We start from the raw sequence: 11,309 nt of genomic DNA, 5'->3' as shown, positions 1-11,309 counted from the left end.
TTAGCTCAGTTTTTACAGCTGAAGAACCAAGGTTGGGGTATCGCTATCCAGTGAAGTCTACTTTCTGTTCATGTACCAGGAAGTTCTCGTCATCATTTTTTTCTCTTTGGGGATCCAGTCCAAGGTGATAGTTAGCTATCATATGTCCTTTATCTCTTCAGGTCTGTGACAGTTTCTCAGATTTTATTTTTTGACCTTGATGATTTTGAGGAAAACTGTCTGGTGTTTTGTAGAATGTCTGTTTGTTTGGATATGATGGTCTTCTCATAATGTTAGATGGGGCCATGCGTTTCTGAGCAAAGGTAATGGAGATGAAGTATCCTATGTCATACCATATCAAAGATTATACTATATTTGAGATATACTTATACCTCCTTTTGACCTTGATCTCTTGGCAAGGCAATGCTTGCCAAATTTCTTCACAGTAAGTCCTTGAGATTTCTTTACTGTAAATTCACCCTTCCTCCTAACTCCTTTTACCCTACCTTGAGTGTGGGCTGCCTCTAGTGACTTGTCCCACCCCCCAAAAAAAGTAGAGCCAAGGCTCTATAGAACAAAGACTCTAGCTCCCCAAAACATAATAAAGAAAATGAGAAGATCTTCTTATTAGCCCCTAAAGCTAATTAAAAACTCTGATCTACTCTGTTCAAGAAGCCATGAGAGGCTTTTCCTATGGCTCCCATGAATCTCCTCAGGCCATGGGCCTTACTGGACTCTTCTCCCAATCAATGTTCTTTCCACACTCAAGGTGGATGGGTAGGTTAGGAGAGGCAGATTTCACCTCTCAATGGGACTTGTATCCACAAAATAATTGGAATGCTTTTATAGGGGATATTTCTTTCCTCATTTATTTATTCAGTAATTTATTTACATCAGCAAGATTTTATGGACATTAATATTTTATTTTGGATTATAATTAAAAAGCATGTTCTCCATTGTAATCTTTGGGAACTCTTTGATATTGACTTTCTTGTCTCTGCTGCATCTCCTTCATTTGCTTTCTATTTCCTTACTTCTGGCATAGCTTGGTATCTTAGTCTTATCATGTGTAATCTCTGCACTGAACCTAGAATCAGCTGTTTGTCCAAGGAGAAATGGAGAACAATGTGAAACCAAGATCCACACATTGGGTATGAGCGCTCAGTTTTGAAAATAGACCTTTTATGTATATAACTGTGGCTTGTTTGTCATACAATGAGATGTAGGATACTATGCTCTGACATTGCAGTCAGCCTAGAATGGAAAATAATATATAATTGTTATAGTGGATGGTAGTTTAGTCAAAATATAAAGCATGTGTGAGATATTTCCAAAAGATTATATAGGTATAGATCCAATAATTATAAAACAGGTTCTGCCTCTCTCTCCCTATTACTCCTCATTATTCATCTCCAGTGAATGAACCCTGGACATAGGCAATGCTGTTCTATTTATATAGGAGTATTTGTAGCCAGAATAAATGATGTTCACATTATACATGGTATTCCCAACTGACGTAAACTCTCCTTTGCTTCAGAAGTGAGACATGCCAGGGAATAGAGTCAGGGCATGCCATCTGACTTGTCTTTAAAGGACGGGAACTGGGCAAGGAAAGGAGTCTTGGAGAAGACAGAAAGAAAGTAGGCTCAAAGATAAGGTCTTCTTTCCCTTGTGCTGTGCTGCTATGAACCACACAGTGCCCCAGACAAGGTAATTTGTAGCTAATACAATCTCTCATGGTTCACAGTTCTGGAGGATAAGTTCAAATTAAGGTATAAGTGCATGGTCAAGGTCTTTTTGCAGTTTCATCTCATAGAGGAAGGTAGAATAGCTGAGAGAGAGAGAGAGAGAACTAATTCTTTCATGATAGAAGCACTCTCATCTATGAGGTAGAGCCTTCATGGATTAATTACTCCCCCAAAGCCCCTCCTGTTAATAAGTTACTATGACAATTACATTTCCACCTGCACTTTGAAGGGGACAAGCATTGAAGCTGTAGCAAAGTCCTAGAGGGCTTATTAAGCATCATTGTTCTTTGATGACCTGAGGTCTACTGTTCTTGTCAAACCTATGATACATTTCTCCAGCATTACAAAGATAGGCTTCAAAATGTCCACACTTAGTTGAAACATCTGTAATATTTTCTGTATTAAGGGAGTGAGAGCTCATTTAGCTTTCATAAAGTATATCTTTCTGAACAATTATGGTCTTAATTATTAAATGTCTGCTGAATACTTCAATAGTCCGGCTTGGGGTCAATCATACCCTCTGTGCCCATGGTGGCAGCTGCATGCTTAGGACTTCCACTGGCACTGGGCCATCCCTATTAACTGTTACTTTTCTTTATTTTGTGAGGAACTCTGGAGAGTCTACAGAAATTGATTTTTGAGACATTCTCAAATTTTGCCCTGGAACAAGAAAGTCAAATCGAGTAAGATCAGTACTGGCACAGGCTCTTTACTGGTTGGAGTCTCATAAAAGTGTTATTAGCCTCAGCTGGGTAGTCAAATGCAACTGGCGTCTCTGCCCAGCCCTGAGGTCAAGGGTGCTTATTTCAGACCCACTACTTTCACGTCTTTAAACTGCCTGCCTTATTTTTGTTCCAATAAAAATGATGAGGCTCGATTTGGTGTCTTTTTTAAAAGTTAAGTCCCTCTGTTTCAGTTGTTTTGTTTATTTATTAAGCAGTATGATAGACATCAAGGCATTGATACGAAAGAGGTCTGAGGACAGAAAAAAAAAATAACCTTTTTATGCACTAGAGTAGAAAACTCGCCAAAAATTTTCTTTTCAACACATAAGCTTTTCTGCAGCCTTGAAAGAGATTTTTACCCATGGAGTATGGAAGAACCTGTTCTAAATGATACTGTGGCCATGATTAATTAGACTACCTCAGTGCTTTGGTCACCAGGAATGGCCAGCTGTGTATGAAAGCACGAGATAAAGGCACCGATCTGGAAAGGCACAGTGTAGTATAAGTAGTCCCCACACTTCCTGCCAGGGAGATGACTTGCAGCCTTCTGGGCATGACTTTGACTTGAGCAAGAAGGACAGATGATTGTTTGTAAAGAATTGTCTGAATCTCCCGAGCCACATTAAACGTTTCAACAGAAGAGTGATTTTTTTCCCCCCTTCAACTACTGCAGACATGTCCCACAGAGGACCCCGTCTGATGCATCCACCGCAGGGCTCCTGAGAGTGAGTCTCTAGCAACCTCCACCTCAACTGTACTTTAGCAGCTGCTCCAACAGCAAGGATTAGACCTCGTCACCAACTGGAGTTGCTCTGTTTTTGAAATCCTGAACTCTGAAATTCTCCTTTCTGACCACAACCTCTGATCCTTCTGTCAGCCCCAGCCTTTCATGCCCTTGAAACACATCCTTTGGTCTCATTGGGACTCGCCGTCTCCTGACCTTTCCTTGTGTTAGCGGTGTGCCACTTCATCCTAGCTCCATTCCTCTTCGGCCTTGTTGGAACAACCATTTCAACTACACCCTCACAGCAATCCTTTCCACCCTATTCATTTCTTGTTTCATGTGTTCTCTGATACAGAGCTAATGGAATAACTCTCTCTCTCCCCTCCTTCCGTCCCTTCCTCCCTCTCTCTTGCCCATGTCTTATCCAGGGTATCTAAGGACCATGAAAGAAGTTGCCTGTGAGAACACACTACATCATTAAGAATCTATGGTTCGCAACCTTTTTAAGACCGCCGAGGGTGTTTCATGATCCTAGGATCATGGCTTAGGTGGGATAGTGAGGAGTCTAAAGTAAAAAAGTCAATGAAGCTAGTCTTCTTGGCACCGACACGGCATTTGTGTACCTTCAGGATGGCAGCTGCTTTCGATTTTCTGCCCGATGTACCTCACCTACCTCAGCATTGGTCCCAACCATGTAAGCGGACCACCTCTTGTTACCTCTTGAGGTACCATTGATACATCCTTTATTTCTTTCAATCTTTCCATCCACAGATTAGAGGACCACCTTTCCTATTTCAGGGGGAAAATCAGCCTAGCAGATTCGATTCTCCACAGTTTACTTCCATCTCACTGTGGAACGCGCCTCTCCCTCAAGTCTCTCTCAAGGGATGTTTTACGCTGTTCCCTTTCTGCTCTTGTTGGCCACCTCACTTCACAAACCCTCTAGAGTCCTCACCTGTCACCAATCCTCTTCTTCTCTTGGGTTGACACCCTATAGATAACATCCCATTTCCTTTACGGAAGGTACACCCATCTGCCTTCTCTGTGCTCCTGTTTCAATAGTGTATGCCTTTGACCCTTTGAGCCTGACATTCTGAGGTCAAGGCAATTGCTGTTTGCCCACCCATCTCCTTGGTACATTCTCTTCCATGGCATGTCTCTCTTGCCTGGCCCCTCCCCTGTGTCCCAATGCTCCAAGTTTTAATCCTACCCCAGCCCCTTGCACCACACTCTTCCATTGAATGAAAACCACTCCTGTGGACTCAGTTGTTATCTACATGTACTGTCATGAGGCCACACCATTGTCTCTGTGCCTTCCTAAGGAACGATCGATCTATCCAGTTCTTTGAGTTCAATATTCCCAAGATCTGATTGTCATTTCCCACAAGTCAGGTTTTCTTGCTATTCTCTCATCTCTGTAAGAATATTTACCTAGATCGTCTATTCAAAATTTCAATCAGTTTTGAATTTTCTTCTTTGTCTCTTGCACATACGATCCATAGAGTCAGTCTTGAAAATGTTTCCTAAAACCGAGTGACCCACTTTCCTCTGATCTCTTCATTTGACATCTTAGTACAGTTAGTCACTCATTCTTGGCTAGATGAATTCTGGAAGACCTAGTTCTTTCTTTTAGAAAATGACAGGTTTAATATCAACATTCTCTTGAACAAAATCCTCTGTCAATATCCACAGACTACATGAAAATCAGATCCCAGATCCCAAATTCCTTAGTGTAGTCATGGCCTTTCTACAATCTACCTCTCCAGTCTCATTTTCTTGCTCTTCTCCTTTACGTTGACCACACCTTCCCAACCTGACCGCTCACTGGCTACTTTCCTGAATGCAGTTTTACCTCCCAGACTGTTTCTGTAAACTCTTTGTATTTGCTCCTTCAGTCTGGGCCTAAATAAATGGTGGGAACCTTTTAGGAGGTTTTCATTATCTCTTGATTTCTTTCCCCTAACTTAAGGATGACCTCTCCCAATGTTTTACTAAAGCATGTGTCACTGTACTGGAGGCTGTTCTATCTTCGTCTGGCCACTCAGCTGGAGCTTTCCTGACACCAAAGGAATTGATCCTTAGGTGCTGTAGCCATTGCAGCTACCATAGAGATTCACCTGGGGTTTATCTTCCAACATGTATCTTGAAAACTTGGTTCCTACTGGGATGAAATCTGATAATATTTGGCCTCAGCTTTCTCCTCTGGAGTTGGATTAGAGGTTCTAAAAGTTCTCTCCATGTCTTGCTTTGTGGTGTCTAAGAATCAGCTATGGGAGATCAAGGGAATCTTCAGTAATAAGTATGTGAGAACACTAGGGAAAACAACTTGTGGGGAAGCCAGGGAAAGGAGAAGCAAGCAAGGAGGAGGCTGAAGGAAGAATCACCAAGGAACAAGATGAGGATGGGACGGGGTTCCCGCCGAACCCTCAGCTTTCAGAATCTTGTACTTCATTGGCAAAGGTGTATGATGTGTGATGTGTACTGCAGACTATGTGAATCACTTATTACCACCTTCAGTAAGTGTGTGGTCATGCCAGTTAAAAGCAGAGTTACATGAGATTGGGATTTCAGCAATGCTGGGTGTTTCATGTTTTTAGGTGAGAAAAAATCAGGATAGATGGGCGGCCTCTTCAGGATAGAGCATCTGCTGACAGGTACACTCCTTTTTTTTTTTTTTTTTTTTTTAAAGTTGCAAACATTTTGCTTTTGGTTTGAATAATCACAGGTCAATCGAATTTCAGGATACACTGGTTACCATGTAGCCCAGGTCTGTACAAGCCAAAAGATCCACTGCCTCAGGGAGACATGATGCTCCCAGATTTTCTCCTTAGCTCTATAGAGGGCTTTCAGAGAGTATGGGCAGGCACCATGATGATCAGTTGTACCTTGTGGAACATGCACTGGAGGCTTGTCTCCACAATACTGTAGGCCTGGTGGAATCATGCAGAGGCCCGGTGAGTCTGATTCAATTTTTCTCTTTCCTGAGACTGGGAGGTTTTGTTTCTGAGCTAGAATTTGTGTGTTAGAAAGAATAACACTGGTCTTGAACACAGCTTCTAATGATCTCCTCCCTCTTGTCAGACATCTGCTTTGCTGGACTTACTGGGACCTAGCTGTGGCTGCAGTGACAGTGGGCTGTGGCTTTTGCTCTGCTGGGCACCTGTTGTGAGGGACACAGTTCTCTGTGGCCTGCTGTCTGTGTAGGGTTCTGGCATGTAGGATAAAAGCTGTGAGTGACATGTGGGCCTTCCGTGGACCAAGCCACCCTCCCAGGCAGCCAGGCCTCTGTTCCTTCTTTCCCGGAGTTCATTTCTCTTCTCTCTCAACTTCACTCCCATGTGGGCCAGCTGGGAGTCAGCAGAGGGAAAAAGTAATTGAAGTGCTTAAGAGGAATTGTTTGGGGGAGGAGGAGGCAGGGTCAAAAGGAGAACAATTAAGAAGCGATGTGATACAACTGTGTGCAGAAGAATTTAGTATAAATATAATGATCAATTCCCTAATAATTAGGTCTCTTAGACAGCAGAATAGTTCCCCAAGAGGCAGTGGTGGGAACCCCATTGCTTGGTCATTTCTAATTAGATTGGAGAAGCACTTATAGAAGATGCTGCGGAGAAAACTCTCCTCACAGGGGGATGGCCATGTGACCCAGGGGGCCGTCGCATCTCTCATGTCTAGGATTCATTGATGAGCACATAATTCACCACTTAGTTAGGCAGCCAAACTTTCAGGGGCTTATTGGTTTCTTACTTCACCTCTGCCCCCTTTAAATTGACCAGATCTATTATCTTCAAAGGGAAAATTCAGAGCAGGCATCACCCTAGGCCAGGGCAGAGTCTGCCTCATCTTAACAAAGTAAGTTTAAATCATATTCTAGTGTTCCTGTGTTCCACAGAGGGTGTGGTCCCCTGATGCTTCAGCCTACAGTGCTTCTCTCTACCTGTGGGTCTGGAGAAACTGCTCAGCAATCAGTGCTTTCCTAGAAGTCTGTACAACATGGCTTGGGAAAGCTTCTATGGATTTTTCCATCCATAGTGAGGCACCCATAAATAGTTACCCCTTTAGGGGGTGAGGATTAGACAAGATAATATTTGGAACTTAGGCTTCTTCCTGTCAAGATAGTCCAGATGAATGCCATGGTGGTGGTGGGTGGCCATGATTATAACTAAATTCCGGTCTCTGTTGCAGAATCTGTCCTCAGCAAAAACTGGTTGTTAGGGAGCTGCACAGCATATGCTGGTAGAAACGGATGGATGCGTCAAGGTTTGTATTTGAGTGTCACCTCTAACAAATATTTCCTGAATCCAATGTCAGCAAGAGAAGTGGTAATCTCTGTATTGGAAGGGGTAATGATGTGTGTGTGTGTGTGTGTGTGTGTGTGTGTCTGTCTGTCTGTCTGTCTGTCTGTCTGTCTGTCTGTCTCTCTTGGGGAAAGGGTGGTATGTTTGCATGATAAGGGTGGGAAAAGGCAAGAACACAAATATTTCTCCTGTAATATTTCTGTTTCATGAGAGCCCCTCTCCTATGGGAATCCCCAAAATACGGTGTTCTCATCTGATTAGAGGCAGCTATATTTTAAAAAGAAAATGTCCTACAGGCCATAAGGAGTGTGACAAGGCATTTTTAACTGCAGGGATTCAAGAGATGAGCACTTGACTGGGTGTGAGATTTTGAAGACAGTCTCAGATGCAATGGGGAGAACTCACGCTACTTTGGGTAGGGTAAAGGGAAAACTCGTGAGAAGGCGAGCCAGGAACTGCTGGCTTTTTGGAAGACTATCCTTCAATCAGGGCACATGGAGGGAGCAGAGCTGAGGATGGAGAGGCTTAACATGCAGCTTGGAGCCAGAGCTCTGACACCTTACTTTGAGTCATGGGTTCGTCTTTAGGATCCCCACTGTGTTCTATGACAGGAGCCTAGCTAGTGTGAACAGGGTCACGTCTATCATGTCGGCCTTCATTTGAACAGATTGTTTCTCTCTCGCTCCAGGCTTTGTGGTGGTCCTCTGGCAGGATGATCTTGGGATTTATGGAAATGATGTTCATCTTTCCCATTTCCTCAGCTTCTCTCATCTAAGGCATCAGAAGCTGTATCCTATAAGAACCCAACCCAAATGCTACTATTTGAGATAAACTGGACATTTTCTTTGTGTCTAGCAGCAGAAGAAAAAGAACACTTTTATGTAGCCAAAAATATTTTCATCAGAAGGAAGGAAGGAAAAAACAACACATATTTATTGGTCGTCTGGATATCCCCAGATCTGTTGCCATGCACACACGTTCTTATTCTCTAGTTCACTGCATCATAACTCTGCAAAGTAATCATTTTGCTAATATTAAAGGCATAGGTTAATCTTTTGACTTCAAATCACATACCATACTTCTTCCACCAGGAGAAGATGTCAGACCCATCAGAGAATATGAGTCCATCTAAGGTGAGCTTAGCTTCTCTCTTATATCCACTTTGATCTCAATCAGGGTCACAGAGTGGGCCTGAAGGGGGAGAGCACCAGGCAAGCCTCATTCCCAGGTGTAGTGCTGGGCAGCCCAATCCTCAGTGCATGGCACCTTCCTGCTGCTTTCCTCCCCTCTCCACCTAGAAAACCTGTTTCCTTCACTTAGGTTCCTACTGGTACTGGTCTATGTAGTGTGGAGACTCAGCAGAGCACCCAACTAAAGCATCTCTCCTCATTCTTCTATAGAGAAAGCTGGTGGTATAAAGCCTAGGTTGAAGTGAAACAGGACCCTCCTCTCTCCCTGGAGCCTCCATACATGTGTCAAATGTGACAGGTATGGCCCTAAATGTCCTCCAACAGACATGAACCATAGACACGGACTTCCCTCGGCAAGACTAAGGAAGAATTTGGATAACCTTAGCTTGGAAAAGAATCCAAGGGGCTGTTGCTTTGTTCCCTTTGTGACATTGGCTTTCTCGTTATTTTTGAATTACAAGGTTTTCTCTGGTTATGGCCCTGCCCATCCCCCACTTTTCTGGAGACAGAACTGTTCCTGAATTCTTCATCAGGTGTTCTGGAATCCCACTGGTTGCAATAGCTGACTTTCCCTCACCCCAAAAGTATCAAATCCCTTCTCCTTCCCCTTCCCTTCCTCCTCCCTCACTTAGCTCTGTGACTTGGAAGATTCCACCCACCTACAAAGCTTTGACAAGGCTCAAGTCCTCTCTTCTGTGGCAGAATTGTTTTTTTGTGTCTTTTTTTTTTTTTTTTTTTTTTTTTGAGGCTGAACAGGAGGCTTGCTGGGTGTGTGTGTGGGGGGGGAGTGGAAGGTTCTGGTGCTAATTGAGGCCATGCGTTTTGTACTTGGGTGCCGGCTGGTGAGGCAGATTTAGAGGACTATCGGGAATCTTAGATTAAATACCATTAAAGCCAACTTCTTATACCCCTGCTGTTCAGCACGCATGCAGGGAGAACGGAGATCGGATGTTCAGGATTCTTGTTTGAGAAAACCATATGGAAAAACCACACAGCAGTAAGTCTATAATCAGGGCTTACAACATGCGGCCCACTGGGTGCCAGGAGTGTTGCTTCTCCGCCTCCAGAAGGTATAGGGGATTTGGTTCTCTGATGAGGAAACTGAACCCAAGAAAGGAGGTCTTATTTCCACAGGAGAGAGAGCGGCCTTCCTCCCACGGTGTTTCTCAGTAGTACGGTTCTTACTCATTGTTTTCTATATATATTAACACTCATCATCAAAGTGCCTTCAGCTTTGTTCCATAGGTCTGTTCACAAGCCTTCTGGGAACCAATGCCTTCACCAGGGGACAAGGTCACTCTATAGACTGGGCTGCAATGACCTGGCTAGGGCATCGATGCTCAGCAGTGGCACTGTCTGACATACAGAAGTGCCTGGCCAGGAGTGAGGATAGGCAGCCTGAAACCCAGCATCATTCTGCACACCTCACTGTGTGCCCAGGCTTGGGCTGTGTGGGTTGAGAGATGGGGCTACCCTTTCCTCATGGAGCAAAGCTTCAGCCTTGCTTCTCTGCAGTTCACCAACATCTTTATGTCCCTGATACATGTGGTCCAGGAGGCCTTGGCATCACCACGTTTATGGCAACTTGCCATTCTGTGTTGGTGGGGTAGTTTTTCTTGTTGTCCACAACAGGACCATGTGGTGGTGAGAGGACCTTATATTCACATCAATAGGTGAATATAAACAATGTTAAAATAAATATGGCATACTTACCTGGGGAAAATGAGGTAACTCAAGTTTAAGAGGTAGAACAGCCCCTCTGAAGCATGAAGACTCTTCTGGGAGTAGTGGGGTCACTTATGGTAGCAAAATACTCACACATTCATTCAAAAGACACCAAGGCACCAGGACACCTCCTACATCTGCTTCAGGTAGACTGATAAAAGAACGGTCCAAGGCCTTCCCTCAATGTATTCTCAGTCCAGGATGGGAATTAAAAAGGAATTCTACCATCAGAGGGTCACAAGAGAGCTGTAAATGTGAAGGTCGCCTTGTGTGGTCAGTCACTGGGGCAGTGGAGAGATGACCGGGAGGAAAAGGACAGAGAATAAAGTCAGAACAGTAAAAGCTTATTACAAGCTTCACTTGTAAAAGCGAAGCTTAGACTCACCCAGCACCCAGGTGTGCAGAGAAAAGCATGAAGCGAAGGTGTAAAGACGGAGCAGGTAGAAGGGACACGAGAATCCAGCGGGTGGAAGCCACTGCCCAGCCCTCCATGGCAGGCTGAGAGCTCTATGCTTTCCAAGTATACAGTGGACAGAGAGAGGGGACATCTGTGGAGTGAGATGATCCTTCACAGGTGAGTGAGAAGCCCACGCTGACCACGGGGAGCTGGCTCCACGTGAATGTGGACAACCTGCCCATGTGTAGGAAGGTTGCTGAGAAAATCTAGAGCGGATGCGTTCAGGGGCCAAAGGGAGAAGGTGACAGCAGAGGCCCACTAATATTTTTTTTTAGGTCAAGTTTTTGAACGTCTGCCAAACGATAGCATGCATTTTTTTATTTCCACCAGCCTCTCTGGAATGGACCAACAGACATGACAGCCCACTTGAATAGCAACTGAGAGGCCTAGTGATGGGAGGGAAGTGGGGGGTAAAAAGAGGGAAGGACAGAGGGGGGCTCTTGGAGGGGGTGCCTCCTTTTAT

General features: G+C 44.2%; 1 long non-coding RNA gene across 1 annotated transcript in view; it reads left to right on the top strand.

Moving 5' to 3' along the window:
• The first annotated feature begins 7,345 nt into the window (after positions 1–7,345).
• Positions 7,346–11,309, top strand: part of LOC143442942 (uncharacterized) — a 10,505-nt gene continuing 6,541 nt past the window's right edge. Inside the window, exons 1-3 of the long non-coding RNA XR_013111565.1 lie at positions 7,346–7,436; positions 8,566–8,607; positions 8,875–8,962. This is a non-coding gene — a long non-coding RNA (uncharacterized LOC143442942). The remainder of the gene's footprint in view (positions 7,437–8,565; positions 8,608–8,874; positions 8,963–11,309) is intronic.

Source organism: Arvicanthis niloticus, chromosome 7 (genome assembly GCF_011762505.2).
Source record: "Arvicanthis niloticus isolate mArvNil1 chromosome 7, mArvNil1.pat.X, whole genome shotgun sequence".
NCBI lineage: Eukaryota > Metazoa > Chordata > Mammalia > Rodentia > Muridae > Arvicanthis > Arvicanthis niloticus.
Note: the sequence above shows the minus strand (reverse complement) of the source record. Positions and strands in the feature narration are given on the sequence as shown.